The 10,011-nt window shown below is 45.4% G+C and overlaps 1 non-coding gene across 1 annotated transcript; it reads left to right on the forward strand.

The window, feature by feature from the left end:
* The first annotated feature begins 297 nt into the window (after positions 1-297).
* LOC120857161 lies at positions 298-509 on the forward strand. The gene has a single exon (XR_005719619.1). It is a non-coding gene; the product is annotated as a small nucleolar RNA U3 (small nucleolar RNA).
* The last annotated feature ends 9,502 nt before the right edge of the window (positions 510-10,011 follow it).

Genomic DNA, 10,011 nt, shown 5'->3' on the forward strand with positions numbered 1-10,011 from the left:
TTTTATAAGGAGCAACTTTTATCTTTATCTTTTTGCCTCTCTCCCCACCCTCTATTTGGTGGCAAATAAAATAGCTATAGTCTGGGACAGTTACCCACAATTCCAAAAAAAAAAAGCCTGCCTCTTACTCATTCCTTTACTACTACTTGATTTCTTTTTGACTTAAGTAAGGGGTTTGAATCTGACCAGATTCATTAGAAAGAGTATGCTTATGGCAGCAGAAAAATTTCATTGTCTATGGCTTAATATAGCAGATCTCTCAATCACTAAGGACTTAGTTTCTTCATCCTTGAAGTAGGGATAATGCCAATCTCTTGTAAATCATCTAACATGGCTCCTAATCCAAAGAAGACTCAAAAGAAACATTATTCCACGAGGAGGAGGTGCAGTGTTCTCTCCTGAGCGGGAAGCCGGTCCTTGGTGTTGCTTCTGCAGCTGCCATTGGCCATTGATGATCTTTCTTTTCTTCCTTTGGGAGAGTAAGAGGGAGAGGACACCATCTGAGTGGTTTTGAAAAAAAAAGAAAAGAAACATTATTTCCCATAAATTCCATTGTTTCTTGACCTGTAACATGGATGAAAAATGGCACATACCTTACCGAGATATTTTGAGGATTAAATAAGAAAATAGGGAATTTTACAAATGTGACACCAAGGTTCTTAGGAAGCAATCTTGGTTCCTTTTAGGGTAATGGTGTACTCATACCACTAGATGGCGTCATCAACACAGCGAGCTGACGAAGATGATTCTGTCTGCCGTCCAAGTGGAGAAAGGGGATCCTTATTTCATTTTCTTCTGAATGTAATAAGTTTGGCAACAGTTATCACGGTCTAGCTTTCATTTTTTGCTTCAAATAATTTATTACTGTCAAAATTTTTCTTAAACAATAGACTTTCCCTAAGGAATGGTTGGAAGTGGGACCCAGAGGCCAGAGAGGTCTTTCTGAAACACAAATTTGGCCTTCCCTATACTAAAAACCCTTCCGTAGGTTGCACATAGAGGTATTGTTCCATATTTTTATTTCAAATTAAACCTTACTGTGTAGTTGAGTCACTTGAGTCAGGGGTGATGGGCCCCAAGTCCTGCCTCTCAGGACCTCCAGGAAACAAGGTTCAAAAACCACTTCAGGATGAAGCTTGTGCCTTTTAACAAAGCAAATAGGGCCCTCTGCTGCCTCACTATTTGAAATAGCCAAGACATGGGAGTAACCTAAGTGTCCATCAACAGGTGAATGGTTAAAGAGTATGTGGTACATATATACACGGGAATATTCCTCAGCCATAAAAAGAAAAAAAAAATTGGGTCATTTGTAGTGATGTGGATGGAGATAGAGTCTGTCATATAGAGTGAAGTAAGTCAGAAAGAGGAAAAACAAATATCACATATTAACGCATATATATATATATATAGAATCTTGAAAAATGCTACAGATGAACCTATTTGCAAGCCAGGAATAGAGATGCAGAGGTAGAGAACAGACATATGCACACAGTGTCGGGGTGCAAAGGGAAGGCTGGGACCAACTGGGAGAGGAGCATTGACATAGATACACTAGCATGTGGAAAACAGATAGCCAGTGGGGAGCTGCAACATAGCACGGGGAGCTCAATTTGGTGCTCTGTGATGACTTAGAGGGGTGGGAGGAGACTCAGGGGGGAGGGAGAATATGTATACTATGTATACATTCAGCTGATTCACTTTGTTGTACAGCAGAAATGAACACAACAGTGTAAAGCAATTATACTCCAATAATAAAATAAAATAAATTGAAACTTGGAATCGTTAAAAAAAGAATCACTGCAGGAAGCTTGTGCCCTTTAACAAGGTGAACGGGGCCCTCTGCTGTCTGAAGCCTGCCTATTACTCCAGCCCATCTTTCCCAGCTCAGAGCTTTGCACTTGACCTTCATCATCTATGATCTACACGTTCCCTGTACATGTCACTCTGATTCTTGCCTACATTCCTTTGCCCATGCAGTCTCCTCTACTTCATCCTCCCTCCCTTGACTCTGACTCATCTGTTAAGGCTCAGTTTGGGCTTTACCTTCTCCAGGAATTCGTCTCTGACCTTATCTACTTTGTTTTTCAATAATTCATTTATGTTTCTGTCTCCCCAACTAGTCTATGAGGTTTCTGAGTGGCAGGAAATGTGTCTTCCTTGTGTCTAATTTAGGAAGGCCAGGCAAATGAAAGAACTCAATGTGGTTTTTTGGTAAACAGATATATGAATAAGTGTAAAGTAGAAGAGTCATCCCAGCAGGTGAGGTGATAGGAGATGAAGACGTATAAGTGGGAAAGGGAAGGAGTGCTTCAGGGAGTGGATGGTTTGTATCTGGGAGTAAGATGAGTTTCTCAGGCTGCAGGCTGAGCCACCCACAGGAGGCCAGGGTGAAACCTCTCCTCTCACAGCTCCCATAGTAACCTTCATGATGGGTCACTAGGGGTTGGGGGACTGTTAACTCCTTCAGACCTGTGGCAGCTGTAAAAGAAGCCCCAGCCGTGGTCTGCTCTTAAGAATCATTTTGACTGACCTGAGCTTCACTGATAGCTCAGTTGGTAAAGAATCTGCTTGCAATGCAGGAGACCCTGGTCCAAATCCTGGGTTGGGAAGATCCCCTGGAGGAAGGATAGGCTACCCATTCCATTATTCTTGGGCTTCCCTTGTGGCTCAGCTGGTAAAGAATCCACCTGCAATTCGGGAGACCTGAGTTTGATCCCTGGATTGGGGAGATCCCCTGGAGAAGGGAAGGGCTACCCACTCCAGTATTCTGGCCTGGAGAATTCCATGGATTATATAGTCCATGGAGTCCCAAAGAGTCAGATACAACTGAGTGACTTTCACTTTCACTCTGGGATGGAGGGTGAGGAGTGATAGAGGCTGTACTTAAACGATCCTGCCAGGGATGATCCCTTGCCAGAATCCTCTTTTTCCTTCCTTTCCTGGGAGAAGAAGATACCTGAGAATGTCCACTGAGGGTACCTGAGAAGGATAGAACAGGATCCCTTGGGGTTAATGAAAGTGACCTTGCTATGAGGGGCTGATGTAGGTTTCAGATACGGGACTCAGTCCTGAGCTAGCACTGTGTGTGGGGACAAAGAGAGCTGACCACAAAGCCATCACCTTCTCTGGCCCTATAGGGCATGAAGTTTTCAGAATGTTGGGTGACTTGTGTTCCCTCTGAAAACAGCAATGGAATTGCCGTACTCACTGGGTTTTCCTAGGTGGTACCAGTGGTAAAGAACCCACCTGCCAATGCAGGAGACATAAAAGACATGGGTTTGATCCATGAATTGGGAAGATTCCCTGGAGGAGGGCATGGCAAACCCCTCCAGTATTCATGCCTGGGGAATCCCATGGACAGAGGAGCCTGGTGGACTGCAGTCCATGGGGTCGCAAAGAGTCAGACATGACTGAAGCGACTTAGCATGCACACACACACTGCCTTGGTACTCCCTAAGCAGCAGACTCACTCTGCTAAATGGCTCCAGGTCAGCCTTTTGAGGTATTATGTCGCCTTCCCATTGCCTCTTCCTGAGCTTCTCCCATGAGGATGGCACCACAGTGTCCTGTCATCTGGAACCTGGAATCTTTACTTTCTCACCTTGTGAGGTTATAAAGACCTGAGAAAGTTTAGTTTGAAGGTCTCTGGCCAATTAATACCCCACCCCACTCTCCCAGGTAATGCTGGGAATGAGGCTGCTGCTGCTGTTAAGTCACGTCAGTCGTATCCGACTCTCTGCGACCCCATAGATGGCAGCCCACCAGGCTCCCACGTCCCTGGGATTCTCCAGGCAAGAACACTGGAGTGGGCTGCCATTTCATTCTCCAATGCATGAAAGTGAAAAGTGAAAGGGAAGTCACTCAGTCGTGTCTGACTCTTGGCGACCCCATGGACTGCAGCCTACCAGGCTCCTCTGTCCATGGGATTTTCCAGGCAAGAGTACTGGAATGGGGTGCCATTGCCTTCTCTGGGGAAAAAGGCTACCCATTTCCAAAACACTGGCTATCTTGGGTCTCTATACTTCCTCAGATACTCTGTGGCTTCTGAGGAAGTTGGGGTTTCCCTTAACTTTTGTGCTTCTGACATGACTTGCTGACACGTCTGCAGACACCTGGCCCTCTCTCCCCCGGCTGTCCATCAAAATAGGTCAGAGCCAGGTTATAGTCTCACAGGCATGAAGGGACTCTGGACACATAACAGGGAGGCTTGCGGGAGCTCCAGAGGAGGGACCTGTAACCGCCCCCCACTCTAGCATTCCCATGGTCAGAGGGCCTCACATATGCCCCTGGAACACAGCAAGGCATTTTAGTTACACCCCCAAACTGTCTAGGGGAACATTCTGGTAACAGGTCCTATTTTATCTTATTCGTGAGAGCTGGCCAAGGATAGAGAAGAGGTTTGAGAAAGCAGAGGTGGAGTTCTAAATCCTCCAAAAGGAAGAATTCCGCTAGTGGGTAAGTGCAGTTCATGGCCAGCTTTGCTCGCATAACCCAGGGCTCCAGGGAGGCAAATGACTTCCCCTCTTAATTTCAAATAGGAACCTCCCTGGAGGGCACAGGGGCCTCTTGGCCTGAATCTGGGAGGGAAGCCACTTGGAATTTATTTTTTGTTGAATTGTTTCTTCATTTTTCCTTCTGAGCGGGTCCCCAGGCATCCAAACGCGATGCCTCTCCACGCAGCCGGGCACGGCTGTCATAAAATGCAACTGCAATCCGTATCTATGGAAACGGGCTGGCTCCTTTTGCCTCTCTCACTCCCCGCTTCTGCATTGGCCAAGATGGGTCTAGACTCTGCCCTCTGATGGAGCTCTGCGCTCTGATGGAGGGGTGGCTCCAGCTGCACCCCAACTGTCCTCTGGTATCCACCCTCCACTTACCTCCTCCTATCAGAGGCAGAGGAGGTCCTGGGAGGATGGTGACCTCAGTGTGGTGGCAAAGCCTCCGATGGTCCCAGAGCGACCTGCAGCAGGAAGAGCATTTGTCTGCAGCGGGAACAGCACAGACCTAGGCGCACAGAGCTTGATGCCTCTAGACTGGCTTCTGAGCTCAAGACCCAGACCTTTCCCTAGTCAACAAAATTTATTCCCTGCCTCCTTCCACTCACCTCCGGCTTGGCTGGGATTCCCTGGGCCTTTCTTTCCCTTACCTAAAAAGGTAATTCATTATTCCTTAGGAGTAATATGTGATGGTGTTTGATTTGAGAGGTTTATTTACTTATTTGGACTTAAGACAAATGAAAGGGAGACTGCTTCAACCTGGCTAAATGGACTGAAATGGAAACAAAGACATCAGAATTCCCTTTTTCTTTCCAGTCCTGATCTGCTGACTTACCAACCCACAAGCTTTCTTACAGAAGCAATGTACATAAAAAAATGAATCAAATGAATTTATATACCAAACAGAAATAGACTCAGACATAGAAGACAAACTTATGGTTATCAAAGGGGAAGAGGAGGGGATAAATTAGGAGTCTGGGATTAAAATATACATACTACTATATATGGGCTTCTCTGGTGGCTCAGTGGTAAAGAATCTGCCTGCCAGTGCTGGAGACATATTTTCAATCCCTGGGTCAGGAAGATCCCCTAGAGGTGGAAATGACAACCCACTCCAGTATTCTTGCCTGGGAAATCCCATGGACAGAGAAACCTGGCAAGCTATAGTCCATGGGGTCACAAAGAGTTGGCCACAAAGTGTTGGCCACAACTTAGTGAATAAACAACAACAACTACGACTATATATAAAATAGATAACCTATAAGGACCTACAGTATAGAATAGGAAATAGACTCAATATCTTGTAATAATCTATAATGGAAGAGAATATTAAAAAGAGCATATATTTATGTGCTAAGTTGTTTCAATTGTATCCTACTCTTTTCGACCCTATGGACCAAAGCCTGCCAGGCTCCTCTGTCCATGGGATTCTCCAGGCACGAATACTGGAGTGGGTTGCCATGCCCTTCTCCAGGGGGATCTTCCCGACCCAGGGGTAGAACCCGCATCTCTTACATTTCTTGCGTTGGCAGGCGGGTTCTTTACCACTAGCCCCCTGGGAAGCCTATACAATAGAAACTAACACAACACTGTAAATCAACTTGAAATATAGTTAAAAGAAAAAAGAGCTAAACACTGCAGACAGTCAGTCCTCATTTGTCTGTACAGGAAACTGGCTGGCAGGATAGGGGGAACAGGGGGATATGTGGAGACCTCATCACTTGGGTAAAACAACTGTTAAAGCCATTTAACAGTCAGAGGTTCTAAGGGAGTTATTTCCATTCTGGCGATGTGCTTCTGCCTAGGTGTCCAGGAAAGCTTCCAGAGCACCACAGGGGTTGGCTTTGAGTCACTAGAGGGCGATGCTGTCTCTCTTTTGCTCTAGGCACAGTTTTTAGGACAAATTCAGAGGGCCGGCCAAAAAATAATTCAATAGACGGTAGACCGTCTATTGAATAGAAGGAGGAGGGAGTTGAATGAGCTCTTTTTAATCACACCAGAATAGATGGACTTGGTCTCAGTGGGAAGGGCTGAGATGATAGGAAATGCAAAAGAGAAAGACCCGGGCCGGCCACATTTGGTGAACTGTATACTGTGTGACCACATTTTCTGGTGCCCTCCCTGGTGGAGCTGGAAGTCGAGGAGGATATCCCCCATTTGCCCCCTTTTCCCCCATCCTACTCACTAGCCCCTTTCATCACTGAAATATTTGTCCTGTCTCCCACAGCCCCAGAATTCCAAACCACCAAACCTGAGTTTCTTTTCTACATCTCTCTCTTCCCTCTCCCAGGACTGTCTTTGTTTCCTCTGGTCCTGCACAATTCTGCTGTATTCCTTATTATACTGGGGGCAATATTTGATCATAAAAAGGCAAATCTATGCACAACATGGACGGACCCAGAGGTTGTTGTAATGAGTAAAGTTAGAGCAGGAGAAACATCGTATGACATCCCTTATATGTGGAATCTAAAAATGAACTTACAAAACAGAAAGAGACTCACAGACTTAGACAACAAACTTATGGTTGCCTGTATACACTGCTATATTTAAAATGGATAACCAACAAGGACCTACCGTAGAGCACAGACAACTCTACTCAATGTTATGTAGCAGCCTGGATGGGAGGGGAGTTTAGGGGAGAATAGATACATGTATTACATATGGCTGAGTCCCTTCTCTATTCACCTGAAACTATCATAACATTGTTAATTGGCTATGTTGTTGTTGTTCAGTCACTAAGTCATGTCCGACTCTTTGTGATCCCATGGGCTGCAGGGTGCCATGCTTCCCTCTCCTTCACTATCTTCTGGAGTTAGCTTAAACTCATGTCCATTGAGTCAGTGATGCTATCCAACCATCTCTTCCTCTGTCTCCCTCTTCTCCACCTGCCTTCAGTCTTTACCAATATCAGGTCTTTTCCCAATGAGTCTGCTCTTCACACCAGGTAGCCAAAGTACTGGAGATCCAGCTTCAGTATCAGTCCTTCCAATGAATAGTCAGGGTTGATTTCCTTTAGGATTGACTGGTTTGATGTCTTTGCTGTCCAAGGGATTCTCAAGAATCTTCTCCAAGACCACAATTTGAAAGGATCAGTTCTTTGGTGCTCAGCCTTCTTTATGGTCCAACTCTTACATCCATACATGACTACTGGAAAAACCATAGTTTTGACTATATGGACCTTTGTTGGCAAAGTGATGTCTCTGCTTTTCAATACACTGTCTAGGTTTGTCATAACCTGCCTTCCAAGGAGCAAGCATCTTTTAATTTCATGGCTGCAGTCACTGTCCACAGTGATTTTGGATCCCAAGAAAATAAAATCTGTCACTGTTAGCACTTTCCTCCCTTCTATTTGCCATGAAGTGGTGATGCCAGGGCTTCCTGGGTGGCTCAGTGGTAAAGAATTCATCTGTGATGCAGAAGATGCACGAGATGCCACGGGTTTGATCCCTGGGTTGGGAAGATCCCCTGGAGGAGGGCATGGCAACCCACTCCAGTATTTTCGCTTTGGAGAATCCCATGGACAGAAGAGGCGACAATCCATAGGGTCTCACAGTCGGACATGACTGAAGCGACTGAGCATGCATGCATGAAGTGATGCCATGAAATAATTGGCTATACTCCAATACAAAATAAAAAGTTAAAAAAAATTTAAAAAGGCAAATGTGGATTGAATAGAGTGTTGCTTCATGTGATGGCAAAGGATAAACTTCAGCAAATGGAAGACTGATCTCAGAGATTAGATTCACAGAAGACAGAAACATTCTGGGCCATCCTGGTGAGAATAGCAGAGTGTCCATTTTAAGAGTTAAGGCTGCGATTCTGTGAATCTAACCCATCCACCTGAATGCTACACGCAGCCTCTGTTGCTGGGGGTGGGTGGGTGGAGATGCTGGGGCCATGTGGAAGGTGTTGGGAGGGGGCTTCCTCAGCTGTGAGCTACCCCCCCTTAGCGTGGCCCTCCAAAAGCCTGCTGGCTCATCACAGGTGAAAGCCTGCCTCAATAGACTCCAGGAGCCTATGTGGAAGTTCATTCTGCCCTTGGCTTGTCTGCACATTCCTTAGAGTGCAGACTCCAGAGGAATCTCCCTCCTCACCAGATCCAGCAAGGACATTTGCATGACCTTCTGAAGGATGAGGGTGTCTTGCATGGAAGACCCTGTAGTTAGAGTTCATCACTGACTTTCTCAACATGATCTAGTATTTCCTTTGCTCTCAGACACTATAATCAGACAGCCTGTCTCTGAGCCTCCCACTCTCTAGCTCTGTGATGTTTGGCAGATTTATTCTTTGAAGTCCCAGTGTTATCATCTGTAGATGGGGATCACTGTTATGGGGATTTAACAAGATAGTCTCTGTAGAGTACTTGGCCCGATGGCTGGCACATGAATGACCACTCTCATTATCTGGAAATGCAGTACAGTGTGACAGCTAAGCCAGCTGGCTCAAATCTGGACTCTGCCACGTACTAGATGTGTGATATCAAGCAAACCATTTAATCTCTCTGTGCCTCAGTTTCCTGATCTATAAAATGAAGTTTAATAATAGCACCTGTGTAATAGGGTAATTGAGCGACTTCATTTTCACTTTTCACTTTCATGCATTGGAGAAGGAAATGGCAACCCACTCCAGTGTTCTTGCCTGGAGAATCCTAGGGACGGGGGAGCCTGGTGGGCTGCCGTCTATGGGGTCACACAGAGTCGGACACGACTGAAGCGACTTAGCAGCAGCAGTAGCAATAGGGTAATTGTTAGGACTGAATAGTTAATGCATGTAAAGTACTGAACACAGTTCCTGGCACAGAGTAAGTACCCAAAGGAGGCCAGCCTTCATTGCCTGTGGAGCTGTGGGTTAGATGATCCAAACTCCTTTGAATGCCACGATGTATGTTTTAGGGGAATTCTTTTGACTTCATTTGCACTAAGATGAATCTGTGTTTGTTGCTTATACAATTATTAAAGGCTGGGGCTGGGGACTTAGTATACAGCCAAGGGAACCTTGTTAAAGATAGAAGGTGTGATGCAGAGAGTTCAGAAAACATCATTTTGAGCTGTTCGCATGGCACTTTTTCACGGTCAAACTATCAGTGGTCCTGGATAGTTTATGTCTTACTATATATCAATGTGTAAAGACAAATCTTATTGCCATACCAGTTTTGCAAGTGGACAAAGAGGTGAAAGAGACAGATTATGAGCCCTGTTCCAAACTTGCAGAAGCAGGATCTATGCTCCACCCACACAGCAATTGCATTTAAAAATAAAATTAATCAAAGCAACTTTTGGCATTGGCTGACAGGACAGGTCATGGACAGTGTGTATGACATGTCATTCAGCCGTGTTGGCAGCCTCGGGCACAGCTGCAGTGCATCTGGGGTAAGGCCAGGAATGAAGCACATCTCAGGGCTTCTATCACACCTCCCTCAGTACTTGTTTATTTTGAGAGTCTCTAACAGGAAAATGTTAAAAAAAAGAAAAAAAGAAAAAGAAAAAGCTATGGGGGAGGAATCAGAAAAGACCAC

The sequence above is a fragment of the Oryx dammah genome, unplaced genomic scaffold (assembly GCF_014754425.2).
Source record: "Oryx dammah isolate SB20612 unplaced genomic scaffold, SCBI_Odam_1.1 HiC_scaffold_28, whole genome shotgun sequence".
Lineage (NCBI taxonomy): Eukaryota > Metazoa > Chordata > Mammalia > Artiodactyla > Bovidae > Oryx > Oryx dammah.